At 45.5% G+C, this 14852-nt stretch overlaps 1 long non-coding RNA gene across 2 annotated transcripts in view; it reads left to right on the top strand.

Annotated features, from left to right (window-relative positions):
- LOC140419635 (uncharacterized) overlaps window positions 1-14459 on the top strand; it is a 19119-nt gene extending 4660 nt beyond the window's left edge. For both annotated transcript variants that reach the window (XR_011945934.1, XR_011945933.1), the window contains exons 4-5: window positions 517-631; window positions 7492-14459. This is a non-coding gene — a long non-coding RNA (uncharacterized lncRNA). The remainder of the gene's footprint in view (window positions 1-516; window positions 632-7491) is intronic.
- Window positions 14460-14852: the final 393 nt, after the last annotated feature.

Below are 14852 nucleotides of genomic sequence, written 5' to 3' on the forward strand. Positions count from 1 at the left end.
CTCAGGGAATTTTAAGGGTCAACCAACTGACTGTGGATCTGGAATCACGTGTAGGCCAGACCAGGTAAGGATAGAAGATTTCCTTCACTGAAGGACATGAGTGAACCTGATGGGTCTTTTCAACAATCGACAATCGTTTCATAGTTATGAATTCAGTGAATTCAAATTTTACCTTCTGCCTTGGTGAGATTCATGTCTGGGTGTCTGGGAAATCATTGGGACAGTAAAGATTTTTGAACATTTCTCTTCAGTGGATATAAAAATATTGAAAATGGGATAAAGATTGTTTGGCTGACAGTCAATCACTGTCCTGTAAGGTAATGAGTCCTTTTGCTTCCCAATTGGCCGAGGAAGGCAGTGTGTCACAAGGATGGATGTGTTGACCGATTAATGGCTGGAGGATGGGGGCAGGTCATGTGACCAAACCTCCAGGAATACATTTAATCAAAGTTGGTGAGGAGAGAATGTTGTGAATTTCGATCCTAAACTGACAGTGAGATTTCTGTAAATTTACAGGATACTGGAAGTGGAGGTTTAACACACGGGAATGCAAACCAAACGTCACATCGCGATCTGACAAAGTCACTCGATTAATTAGAAACTAAATATCAGCAGCATCTGGGTGTGGAAGGTAAAAGGTTTGTCTGTTCTGTCTGTGAGGAAAGATTTCAGGTCTCAGTGTGACTGGAAAAGCCCAGAGATTCACAAACCCTGGTTAGACCAAACCTGGAGAACTGTGTTCAGTTCTGGACAACAAACCTGAGGAAGGAGAGAATGGCCTTGGAGCGAGTGTAGCACAGATTTACCCGAGTGATATCTGAACCCCCAGGGGTTAAATTACAAGGCGAGATTGGACAAAAATGTCAGAGTCAGCTGGCAGCACGGTGGCGCAGTGGGTTAGCACTGCTGCCTCACAGCGCCGAGGTCCCAGGTTCGATCCCGGCTCTAGATCACTGTCCATGTGGAGTTTGCAAGTTCTCCCTGTGTTTGCATGGGTTTCGCTCCCAAACCCAAAGATGTGCAGGTTAGATGGATTGACCACGCTAAATTGCCCCTTAATTGGAAAAAATGAATTGGGTACTATAAATTTATTTTTAAAAAAATTTAAAAAAACATTATGGGCAGAGAAGGGCATTCGGTCCATTGAGTTCATGCCAGCTCTCTAATCGGCACGGAGGTTAGCACTGTTGCTTCACAGCGCCAGGGACCCGGGTTCGATACCCGGCTTGGGTCACTGTCTGTGCGGAGTCTGCACGTTCTCACCGTGTCTGCTGTGGGTTTCCTCCGGGTGCTGCGGTTTCCTCCCACAAGTCCCGAAAGATGTGCTTGTTAGGTGAATTGGACATTCTGAATTCTCGCTCAGTGCACCCGAACAGGCGCCGGAGTGTGGTGACTTGGGGATTTTCACAGTAACTTCATTGCAGTGTTAATGTAAATCTACTTGTGACACTAATAAGGATTATTATTATCTGGAGCAATCCAGTCGGAGTCATTCTCCTGCTCTGTCTCTGTATCCTCACAGTTTTATTTCTCTCAGGTTTCTATCCAATTTAAAAAAAAGATTTATTGTGTCTATTTCCAAACTCCATCATAGGCAGCAAGTTTTAGGTCATTGCCACTGGCTGTGTGAAAACATTCTTCATCATACCTCCTGGACCATTTACATGCATAGATACGGAGCAACATAGAAAATAGGAGCAGGAGGAGACCATTTGGTCCTTCGAGCCCGCTCCACCATTCATTATGATCAGAGCTGATTAGGCTCAATCGTCTAATCCCGCTTTCCCCCCATATCCTTTCATCACCTTCACCCTAAGTGCTGTATCTAACTGCTTCTTGAAAAAATGCAATGTTTTGGCCTTCATTAGTTCCTGTGGCGACAAATTCCACAGGCTCTCTGGGTGAAGAAATTTCTCATCTCTGTCCGAAATGGTCTACCTCGTACCCTCAGACTGTGTCCCCTATTTCTGGACACACCCAATATCGGGAACATAAGAACATAAGAACTAGGAGCAGGAGTAGGCCATCTGGCCCCTCGAGCCTGCTCCCCCATTCAATGAGATCATGGCTGATCTTTTGTGGACTCGGCTCCACTTTCCGGCCTGAACACCATAACCCTTAATCCCTTTATTCTTCAAAAAACTATCTATCTTTATCTTAAAAACATTTAATGAAGAAGCCTCTACTGCTTCATTGGGCAAGGAATTCCATAGATTCACAACCCTTTGGGTGAAGAAGTTCCTCCTAAACTCAGTCCTAAATCTACTTCCCCTTATTTTGAGGCTATGCCCCCTAGTTCTGCTTTCACCCGCCAGTGGAAACAACTTGCCCGCATCTATCCTATCTATTCCCTTCATAATCTTATGTTTCTATAAGATCCCCCCTCATCCTTCTAAATTCCAACGAGTACAGTCCCAGTCTACTCAACCTCTCCTCGTAATCCAACCCCTTCAGCTCTGGGATTAACCTAGTGAATCTCCTCTGCACACCCTCCAGTGCCAGTACGTCCTTTCTCAAGTAAGGAGACCAAAACTGAACACACAACTCCAGGTGTGGCCTCACTAACACCTTATACAATTGCAGCATAACCTCCCTAGTCTTAAACTCCATCCCTCTAGCAATGAAGTACAAATTCCATTTGCCTTCTTAATCACCTGTTGCACCTGAAAACCAACTTTCTGCGACTCATGCACTAGCACACCCAGATCTCTCTGCACAGCAGCATGTTTTAATTTTTTATCATTTAAATAATAATCCCTTTTGCCGTTATTCTTACCAAAATGGATAACCTCACATTTGTCAACATTGTATTCCATCTGCCAGACCCTAGCCCATTCACTTAGCCTGTCCAAATCCCTCTGCAGACTTCCAGTATCCTCTGCACTTTTTGCTTTACCACTTATCTTAGTGTCGTCTGCAAACTTGGACACATTGCCCTTGGTCCCCAACTCCAAATCATCTATGTAAATTGTGAACAGTTGTGGGCCCAACACTGATCCCTGAGGGACACCACTAGCTACTGATTGCCAACCAGAGAAACACCCATTAATCCCCACTCTTTGCTTCCTATTAATTAACCAATCCTCTATCCATGCTCCTACTTTCCCCTTAATGCCATGCATCTTTATCTTGTGCAACAACCTTTTGTGTGGCACCTTGTCAAAGGCTTTCTGGAAATCCAGATATACCACATCCATTGGCTCCCCGTTATCTACCGCACTGGTAATGTCCTCAAAAAATTCCACTAAATTAGTTAGGCACGACCTGCCCTTTATGAACCCATGCTGTGTCTGTCCAATGGGACAATTTCCATCCAGATGCCTCGCTATTTCTTCCTTGATGATAGATTCCAGCATCTTCCCTACTACCGAAGTTAAGCTCACTGGCCTATAATTACCCACTTTCTGCCTACCTCCTTTTTTAAACAGTGGTGTCACGTTTGCTAATTTCCAATTCGCCGGGACCACCCCAGAGTCTAGTGAATTTTGGTAAATTATCACTAGTGCATTTGCAATTTCCCTAGTCATCTCTTTTAGCACTCTGGGATGCATTCCATCAGGGCCAGGAGACTTGTCTACCTTTAGCCCCATTAGCTTGCCCATCACTACCTCCTTGGTGATAACAATCCTCTCAAGGTCCTCACCTGTCATAGCCTCATTTCCATCAGTCACTGGCATGTTATTTGTGTCTTCCACTGTGAAGACCAACCCAAAAAACCTGTTCAGTTCCTCAGCCATTTCCTCATCTCCCATTATTAATTCTCCCTTCTCATCCTCTAAAGGACCAATATTTACCTTAGCCACTCTTTTTTGTTTTATGTATTTGTAGAAACCTTTACTATCTGTTTTTATATTCTGAGCAAGTTTACTCTCATAATCTATCTTACTCTTCTTTATAGCTTTTTTAGTAGCTTTCTGTTGCCCCCTAAAGATTTTCCAGTCCTCTAGTCTCCCACTGATCTTTGCTACTTTGTATGTTTTTTCCTTCAATTTGATACTCTCCCTTATTTCCTTAGATATCCACGGTCGATTTTCCCTCTTTTTACCGTCCTTCCTTTTTGGTGGTATAAACCTTTGCTGGGCACTGTGAAAAATCACTTGGAAGGTTCTCCACTGTTCCTCAACTGTTTCACCATAAAGTCTTTGCTCCCAGTCTACCTTAGCTAGTTCTTCTCTCATCCCATTGTAATCTCCTTTGTTTAAGCACAAAACACTAGTGCTTGATTTTACCTTCTCACCCTCCATCTGTATTTTAAATTCCACCATATTGTGATCGCTCCTTCCGAGAGGATCCCTAACTATGAGATCCTGAATCAATCCTGTCTCATTACACATGACCAGATCTAGGACCGCTTGTTCCCTCGTAGGTTCCATTACATACTGTTCGAGGAAACTATCGCGGATACATTCTATAAACTCCTCCTCAAGGCTGCCTTGACCGACCTGGTTAAACCAATCAACATGTAGATTAAAATCCCCCATGATAACTGCTGGACCATTTCTACATGCATCTGTTATTTCTTTGTTTATTGCCTGCCCCACCATAATGTTACTATTTGGTGGCCTATAGATTACTCCTATCAGTGACTTTTTCGCCTTACTATTCCTGATTTCCACCCAAATGGATTCAACCTTATCCTCCATAGCACCGATGTCATCCCTTACTGTTGCCCGGATGTCATCCTTAAATAACAGAGCTACACCACCTCCCTTACCATCCACTCTGTCCTTCCGAAAAGTTTGATACCCTCGGATATTTAACTGCCAGTCGTGACCATCCTTTAACCATGTTTCAGTAATGGCCACTAAATCATAGTCATTCACGATGATTTGCGCCATCAACTCATTTACCTTATTCCGAATACTACGAGCATTCAGGTAAAGTACACTTATGTTGACTTTTTTACCTCTGTTCTGAATCTTAACACCTCGATCAGTAACCTCTCCTAAGTTATATTTCCTCTTAACCTTTCTCCTAATTTTCCTTGTCGTCGAACCCACATCTTCCTGTAACAACCTGCCGCATCGCTTACCATTAATGTTTTCACTTCCCGTTTTATTTCTTTTAGTATTCCTGGTCCTATTCACTGAGCTCCCCTCAGTCACTGTACCTTGTACTGTCGCCCTTTTTGATTTTTGACTATGGCTTCTCTGCCTTACACTTTCCCCTTACTGCCTTTTATTTCTGTCCCTGTTTTACTACCTTCCAACTTCCTGCATCGGTTCCCATCCCCCTGCCACATTAGTTTAAACTCTCCCCAACAGCTCTAGCAAACACCCCCCCCTAGGACATTGGTTCCAGTCCTGCCCAGGTGAGACCGTCCGGTTTGTACTGGTCCCACCTCCCCCAGAATCGGTTCCAATGTCCCAGGAATTTGAATCCCTCCCTCTTGCACCATCTCTCGAGCCACGTATTCATACTCTCTATCCTGACATTCCTACTCTGACTAGCTCGTGGCACTGGTAGCAATCCTGAGATTACTACCTTTGAGGTCCTACTTTTTAGTTTAACTCCTAGCTCCCTAAATTCAGCTTGTAGGACCTCGTCCCGTTTTTTTACCTATATCGTTGGTGCCTATGTGCACCACGACAGCTGGCTGTTCACCCCCCCCCCCCCCCGCCAGAATGTCCTGCAGCCGCTCCGAGACATCCTTGACCCTTGCACCAGGGAGGCAACATACCATCCTGGAGTCTCGATTTCGTCCGCAGAACCGCCTGACTATTCCCCTTACAATTGAGTCCCCTATCACTATAGTCCTGCCATTCTTCTTCCTGCCCAGCTGCGCAGCAGAGCCAGCCACGGTGCCATGAACCTGGCTGCTGCCGCCTTCTCCTGGTGAGCCATCTCCCTCAACAGTATCCAAAGCGGTATATCTGTTTTGCAGGGAGATGACCGCAGGGAACATAATTCCTGAATCTACTCTGTCTCGCCATGTTTTTTTTTAACATAAATTTAGAATGCCCAATTCTTTTTTTGCAATTAAGGGGCAATTTTAGCGTGGCCAATCCACCTACACTGCACATAGAACATAGAACATAGAACAATACAGCGCAGTACAGGCCCTTCGGCCCACGATGTTGCACCGAAACAAAAGCCATCTAACCTACACTATAGAACATCTTTCGATTTGTGGATGTGAGACCCATGCAAACACAGGGAGAATGTGCAAACTCCGCATAGACAGTGACCCGGGGCCGGGATCGAACCCGGGACCTCGGCGCTAACCACTGCGCGACCCACTTTTTATACGTTTCTGTGAGATCCCCTCTCATTCTTCTGAACTCCAGCGAATACAATCCTAACCGATTCAACCTAACCTGCACATCTTTGAACTGTGGGAGGAAACCGGGACACCCGGAGGAAACCCACACAGACACAGGGAGAAAGTACAAACTCCACACAGTCAGGGCGGGAATTGAAACTGGGTCCCTGGTGCTGTGAGGCAGCAGTGCTAAGCACTATGCCACCCTCTGTCTTGCAACCCTCAAGAGTAAAACAAATCCTTATCCCCATCTGAAATGGGTGACCCCTTATTTTGCAACAGTGACCCCCTTGTTCCAGATTCTCCCACAAGAGGAAACATCCTCTCCACATCCACCCTGTCAAGACCCCTCAGGATCTTATATAGTTCAATCCAGGTTTTTCCCAAAACTTTAAATCTGTGTCCCGACTGCTTGTACGATCAGGGAATGAAAACAGTTTATTTGTCCACCCGATGGAAATCTGGCATAATCTTGTGTACCTGAATAAAATCTCCCCTCAACCTCCTTTGCTGGAACCATTCTGGTAAATCTCCTCTGCACCTTCTCCAAGAACCTTCACATCCTTCCTGAAGAGTGGTGACCTGAGCTTTATAAAGATTCATAGAATAGAATTAGAACCATAGAATTCCTACAGTGCAGAAGGGGCCATTCGGCCCATCGGGGCTACACCTATTCTCTGAAAGGACACCCTGCCTAGGCCCACACTCCTACCCTGTCCCTGTAACCCCATTGCCCCACCGAACCTGCACATCCCTGGACACTAAGGGGCAATTTATCAAGGCCACTCCACCTAACTTGCCCTTCTTTGAACTATGGGAGGAAACCTGAGCACCAGGTGGAAACCCACGCAGACACGAGGAGAAAGTGCAAACTCCACACAGACAGTCGCCAAGGCAGGATTTGAACCCTGGTCTTTGGCGCTGTGAGGCAATAGTGCTAATCACCACCAGAAGCATAGTTTTGGTGTCAATATTACTGTTTATGAAGCTCAAGATCGAATTTGCTTTGCCAACTACTCTCTTAATATGTCTTGTAGATACACAAAATCCCTCTTCACCTCTTTCTCTCTCCTCCCAAAGAGGTCAGTTGGGTTTTTGAGTCAATTCAGCAGTTTTCATGGTCACTTTTTCCTAGCGTCGGCCCCACAAATGACCAGGTTCATTCAGCTAAATTTCACAACCTCACCAACCTCTCACTCCCTATTTTCTGTTTTCAATCCATTTCTCAGGGTGGTCGAAGGGGAGGCTTCAAAGTCTGGAGAATCAAACCAAGCTCACATCAAGATCTGACAGAGTTCTCAATTGATCATACCCTGAACATCATCGGAATATCATTGAACATGGAAGGAAAAAGCATTGTTCACAGTGCGGGGAAACCGTACACGTGTTGTGTGTGTGGACGAGGATTCAGTCGATCATCAGGCCTCACAAGCAACAAATGCAGTCGCACTGAAGAGAAACCGTGGAAATGTGCGGACTGTGGGAAAGGATTCACTGTCCCATCCAAGCTGGAAATTCATCGACGCGGTCACACTGGGGAGAGACCATTCGCCTGCTCCAAGTGTTGGGGATTTACTAAGTCATCCCACCTGCTGAGTCACCAGCGAATTCACACGGATGAGAGACCGTTTCAATGTTCAGACTGTGGGAAGTGCTATAAAGGTTCTGCGGAACTGATGCGCCATCAACGTGTTCACACTGACGAGAGACCGTTCAGGTGCTCTCACTGCGGGACTGGGTTCAGACGATCATCTGACCTCACTGTACATCAGCGAAGTCACACTGGGGAGAGACCGTTCACCTGCTCTGAGTGTAGGAAGGGATTCACTCAGTCACCCACTCTGTCCGGACACCAGCGAGTTCACACTGGGGAGAGACCGTTCACCTGCTCCAAGTGTGGGAAGGGATTTACTATTTCAGCCCACCTGCTGAATCACCAGCGAGTTCACACTGATGAGAGACCGTTTCAATGTCCAGACTGTGGGAAGTGCTATAAAAGTTCTGGGAATCTGACAAGCCATCAACGTGTTCACACTGACGAGAGACCGTTTCGGTGCTCTCACTGCGGGACTGGGTTCAGACGATCATTTCACCTCACTGCACATCAGCAAATTCACACTGAGGAGAGGCCATTCACCTGCGCCTAGTGTGGGAAGGGATTCACTCAGTCATCCGCTCTCTCCACACAACAGCGACTTCACACTGGGGAGAGACCATTCGCCTGCTCCAAGTGTGGGAAGGGATTCACTCAGCCATCCACCCTGCAGAACCATTATCGAATTCATACTGGGGAGAGACCATTCACCTGCTCCAAGTGTGGGAAGGGATTCACTCAGTTATCCCACCTGCTGAGACACCAACGAGGCCACAAGTAACCACAGTGATTGGATTTTGCTGTTAGTCACATTCAGGACTGAACCATGTTCATTTGGGTCTCTTTCTGCTGATGACAAACTCCAGCCCATTTACAGGGGCTAATATTCTGGCTAAAAGTCAAATAGGATTTGTGTGAAATACGCAGCGTGTTGAAACTTTTTAATATCTCTGACACAGGTTAGTACCTTTTGAAGTACTCTCGCTCTCCCCTGTCTCTTCCATCCTCACCTCCAACAAGAAGTGTGAGGAGCTTGTGGAGCTTCTTTGTGACTGAGATTGAGTAAATCCGATCAGCTGCCTCTGCTGCTTCCCTCCCTTCCACGAGCCCACCGGACCAAACTGTCTCTAAATTTCATCCTTTCCCGAGCCCTGAACCCACATCTTTCTCTAGTTTCTCTCCCATCTCCCCTCATGCCCTCTCAGAGCTCATCTTGTCCATGAGACCCAGCTCCTGCTCCATCGACCCTATTCCCATTGAACTACTGATCAGCCAATTACCCTGTGTCCGTGGATATTGTCCACATTTCCCTCTCTTCAGGTACTGTTCCTCTGTCTTCAAATCTGCCATCATCACCCCCTCCTCAATAAAACAAACCCTTGACCCTGCCATCCTTACAAATTACTGCCCCATCTTCAACCTCTCTCCAAACTCTTTGAACATGTTGTCACCTCCCAAGTCCTTGCCTATCTTTCCCAGAACTCCCATGTCCGAATCCCTTCAATCTGGTCTCTGCCCAGTCAAAGTCGTGAAATACAAGAGACAATCAGAATCTCACCCGGAGAGAAAGACAGACAGTCCGGGAACTTGGCTCCAACACGGATATGTTCATAACCAGAAGACAAGGATAGCAGCACAGTCATTATCGAGAGACAACAATACCTGCTGGAGACAGACAGGCAACTAAACAACACAAATCACAACACCAAGCTACCTAGACCCATATACCCGAGACAGGAAGGAGAATTGGAGACCGACTGGAAGAACTCAGACTCCAGACACATTAACCAAAAACAGATGGGAATATCTGAGGGGACAACAGATAGGACCAAGGAGGTTCTACCTGCTCCTTAAAATATCCAAACACAGAATAATAATTTTTATTACTGTCACAAGTAGGCTTATATTAACACTACGTGAAGTTACTGTGAAAAGCCCCGAGTCAACATACTCCGGCGCCTGTTTGGATACACAGAGGGAGAATTCACAATGTCCAATTCACCTAACAAGCACATCTTTCGGGACTTGTGGGAGGAAACCGGAGCACCCGGAGGAAACCCACGCAGACACTGGGAGAAAGTGCAGACTCCGCACAGTGACCCAAGCGAGAATTGATCTCGGAACCCTGGCACTGTGAAGCACAGTGCTAACCACTGTGCCACCATCAGGGAAATACCACCAGATAGACCCATTGGATCAGACCGTGAGAGAGAAAATCCTGCAGAATCATTCAATTTACAGTGCAGAAGGAGGCTATTCGGCCCATCCAGCCTGCACTGGCCCTTGGAAAGATAATCCTACTTAAGCGCATTCCTCCACCCTATTAAGGGGCATCTTGACAAAATACATGAATAGGATGGGAATAGAGGGATACGGACCCCGGAAGCATAGAATATTTTAGTTTAGATGGGCAGCATGATCGACGCAGGCTTGGAGGGCCGAAGGGCCTTTTCCTGTGCTGTACGTTTAGCTATTCTTTGTTCTTTGTTTATCCCCGTAACCCAGTAACGTCACCTAACCTTTCTTTGGACACTAAGGGGCAATTTAGCGAGGCCAATCCACCTAACCTGCACATCTCTGGACAGTGGGAGAAAACTGGAGCACCCGGAGGGAACCCACACAGACACGGGGAGAATGTGCAAACTCCACACAGTCACCCAAGGCCGGGATAGCTGAAACATCAACACACTGCACCTGGTAGTTAATGGTACAGTGGTTCAATAAATATAATTTGTGGATTGAAAAGGTGTGCAATGTAGAGTAAAAACAGAATATGCTAGATTAACTCAACAGGTCTGGCAGCATCATAGAATCCCTAGTGCAGAAGGAGGCCATTCGGCCTATCGTGTTTGCACCAACGCTACACAAGAGCTCCACACCCAGGCGCACTTCCCCCAACCTCCCCATAACCCCACTTCACTATTAGACTCTTAAGGAACAATTTAGCAAAGCCAATCCACCAAACCTGCACATCTTTGGACAGTGTGAGAAAACTGGAGCACCCGGAGGGAACCCACACAGACACGGGGAAATGTGCAAACTCCACACAGTCACCCAAGGCCGGAATTGAACCCAGGTCGCTGGCGCTATGAGGCAGCAGTGCTAACCACTGTGCCACATCTGTTGCGAGAGAAACAGAGTTAACGTTTGTTGTTCCTTGTTGTAACAGTTCTGTAGAAGGGTGAATGGACTCTAATTTAAAGTCCATTGAAGTGGAAAGTGTTTTACTCAGAGGTTTGACACAGGAAGAACTTTTAGTCTGTGTGAAGCTCAATCTTCACTTACACAAAGCCCGCAGTCTGATTGGCTGGAGGACCAGAGTCCATCCGGTCTTCCAAATCCTCCCATTGGTCGACATCGCTCAGGCAGGAAATGAGGTTTTGGAACCCGCGCCCATGTGGCCAATGGGAAGAACTCAAAATGATACATAGTCTCAGCCAATGAGGGAGATCCGGGATCAGCCCCGCCCCTCATTCACTCCGATTGGTTGGAAGACCAGCTCGACCTTTAAGAAATTAGTGTTTATCAAATAGCTGCAGTGATATCAGTGTGTGGGTGGAGCTGGGCTGTCTGTCTTCACTGCAGCTATTTGATAAACACCCAGTTCTTAAAGGTACTCTCACATAACAATTCTGAATTCTCCCTCTGTGTACCTGAACAGGCTCCGGAATGTGCTGACTGGGGGCTTTTCACGGTAACTTCATTGCAGCGTTAATGTAAGACTACCTGTGACAAAGATTAGGATTGTAAAAAACAATATTTCGGCAGATTTCCATCCCGCCCGCGATGATTTGCGCGGGAATATGACCCCGACAAATGGGATGAAGCCAAATCTTTAAAAGTCAAAGTCTTTATTTCAAATTGTTGCCGTGCTGTCAGGGCAAGGGCTAACTTCTCTGCTTGTTTACAAAAGGGAAGAGGAAACATTCGCAAAGCTTCCCACAGCTTGTGAGCTCCGAAACATAACTTCAAGGCTGAAATTTATCTTCACAGATTGAAACATTTTGGTGCCTTTTCCAATAGTACCAGTAAATTGTGATTCGCACTGAAAGGTTTACTTTCACTCAGTCATTAGAACATTTCACTTTCTCAGCACTGACACTTTAGATCAAATCCCAATTGTTCACTTCTCTGTTAGCTGGTGTGTGGAGAAGATCATGTTCACTGTAGATCTGTCAGCACAGAGACCGCACTGTGCTTCTGGATACACTCAGTTTGCAAGTAGATGAATCTTTTAAACATCACCCAAGTGAAGGTCTTCCCCTGACTCTAAGGAGTGAGATGTCCCTGTAGTTGATGCTGTCTCCTCTGTCACTGCTGTTTTTATTGCATCACACATGTTCCGTGAACCAGTCTCACAGCCCAAAAGGGGCGGGCAGGAAGGTGTGACAGTGGATGGGACTTTCTGTGTGTGAGCAGTTCAGCTGGAATTCCATCCTTGCCGGGCACCTTTCTGCTAGCTCAGCAATCAATGGCCTTTTCCAGCTCAAATGATGAGAGTTCCTTGTCCAACTCAACCATGACAGGAAGCTGCAGGAGAGTCAGAGACTGGGAGATGCCCTTCTCACAAGGTTACAGCTCACTGTTGTGTTCAACCCAGCTCCTCCTCACTCTCTCACCATGACTGACACTGAGCATGCTCAGAGCACACACCCACACTGCACCTGCGCACTGGCCTCGTACACTCACTGATCGGGAACTTTCTGCAGCGTGGGGGTTTCTGGGTAATGCAGCCGCCATACAGCAATTAGTAAGCAGGAAGATTCTATTTCCCAGTTAGCAAAACAGTAGATCCACAGTTAGGCAAGATGCTGGGCATGAAGCACAATGAGAGGTTTGGATACTTTATTTAATACAGAAGCACATTATTCTGATATCACTTCGACATGGGCAGCAAGCAGGCTGATCTACAGTATGTACAGTATTTACAACACCTGGGACACGGTAAATCATCTCATCAAACCAGTGATAGGTTTGTTTACTTTTCATAATCGTGACTGGGTCACACTCACGATTCATGCAAAATGCAACTCTCCAGGTTCAGTGACCCACTCCCTCCAGACCTGTTTTCACTCCAAGGGTCTTGACATCTGCCTTAGTTTTTATCCAGCCCTGTATGTTCAGCTCACACTGCCCAACAACCAGCCTCTCCTGCACTGGGCCACAGGGTTTCCATCACCAAAAATCTGTCCTGGTCCATGCACATCGACGCTACCACCAAGAAAGCACAACAATGCCTATACCTCTTCAAGAAACTAAGGAAATTTATCATGTCCACGCTGACTCTTTACAACTTTTACAGATGTACCATAGAAAGCATCCTATCTGGCTGCATCACAGCCTGGTATGGCAACTGCTCGGCCCAAGACCGCAGGAAACGTCAGAGAGTAGTGAACACAGCCCAGTCCATCACACAAACCTGCCTCGCATTGTAATTGAAAATATGGAAAGATGTGTCATTTGAAACATGGAAGTCTGGCAATATCTGGTCTGAGAGAAACATGAGAGGATACAGGGAAAGATCCCACAAAGGGTTAACAACAGCTGCAAAGAGCAGGATTATAAAATGCAGATTCCTTCTTCCAAACAGACTTAGCAAACAAACAAGATTTTTGTATGAAGCTAAAAACAATGGCTCACACCTTCATTGAAATTAACCATCTTAGTAAGCATCTGGAAAAGCATGGATGAGGGTTTCAATTGAGTTAGGTGATAAATATAAACCTTTCAAGTCATAACCAAGTGGATTTTAGCATAGAGCTAAAAGCAATGATTCACACCTTCATTGAAGTAAAATCAGCAGATAGAAAAATATATAGGTATGAAATTCTGCTAACACCAGGTAAATTAAAGAAAATTGGAGACTATCAGTCTACGAGAAACATAATTTAGAGCCAAAATCAAAGTCAAAATTATGAGCTGGGGACACAATTGGAAAATAAAACTATAGAAATGACAGGAATTAAAAGTAACACCTCCTGAAATCAAAGCATTTTGAACATCACAAAAGAAGAATGTAATCAGATCTATGAGCTGAGGTCATGCCCAAAATGAATACTTAGTCGTGTTAGAAAAATTCAGATTAAAGGTACCTTTTACAATCCAAGTGAAATAAAAGTTACTTTACAATAAAGTCATAAAAACTTGATAACTGTTAGAAATGTATATAAACCCTGAGAAAGGGGACAGGAGATTAGGAAGTCCAGGAGAGAAGCAGAGAAGGAACAAGCAGCTCAGAGTCAGCTTACAGTCAGCTCGGTCATGGGAAAGGGACAAAGCAAAGTAGCCGAGCTAAAACAGCTAATACATCTAAGGAAGACCAGAATTTAAAGAGGAGGCAGAGTCAGCTCAGACACAGCCAGCAGAGCCAGCTCTCACAGCTCGGTACATGGGAAAGATAGGACATAGCAACCAAGCAGAACAGCGAATACATCTGAAGAAGACCAAAAGAATTTTAAAAGACTGATTGTCAAGGTGGGCCTGAAGGTCCCTTCAAACAACCAGAAGGATCCAGAAGCAAGATCTTTTTACCTTTCTGTAAAGACAGTCATTTCAGCTTTTAAAATAAATAAATATAATAATAAAATAACTTAAAGGTTTTAACCTGAAACAGTTGTTATTCCAAAGTCTACTGTACTTACTTAGCAATGCAGGACCCAGGATCGATGCTACTAAGTAGTAAGTAGATGAAATCTTCTGTGAGGTATGGGTTATACCGGGGGATAACTTGAAAACATAGTTTGACCTGAATAGCACCGACTGAAGCCTGCATCGGAGTCAGGGAGTGAGAATCCCTGTTCACCATTTAGAATATCGACCCTTTTTGGTATAGGGGGAATTCTAAGAATAGTGGTGAGTTTTCAACAACACCATCCATTGACTCAATCCACAACTCCTGCTGCCTTGGGAAACTGGGCAGCATAATCAAAGACCCCTCCCACACAGCTTACTCACTCTTCCAACTTCTTCCATCGGGCAGGAGATACAAAAGTCTGA

Source organism: Scyliorhinus torazame, chromosome 5, assembly GCF_047496885.1.
Source record: "Scyliorhinus torazame isolate Kashiwa2021f chromosome 5, sScyTor2.1, whole genome shotgun sequence".
NCBI lineage: Eukaryota > Metazoa > Chordata > Chondrichthyes > Carcharhiniformes > Scyliorhinidae > Scyliorhinus > Scyliorhinus torazame.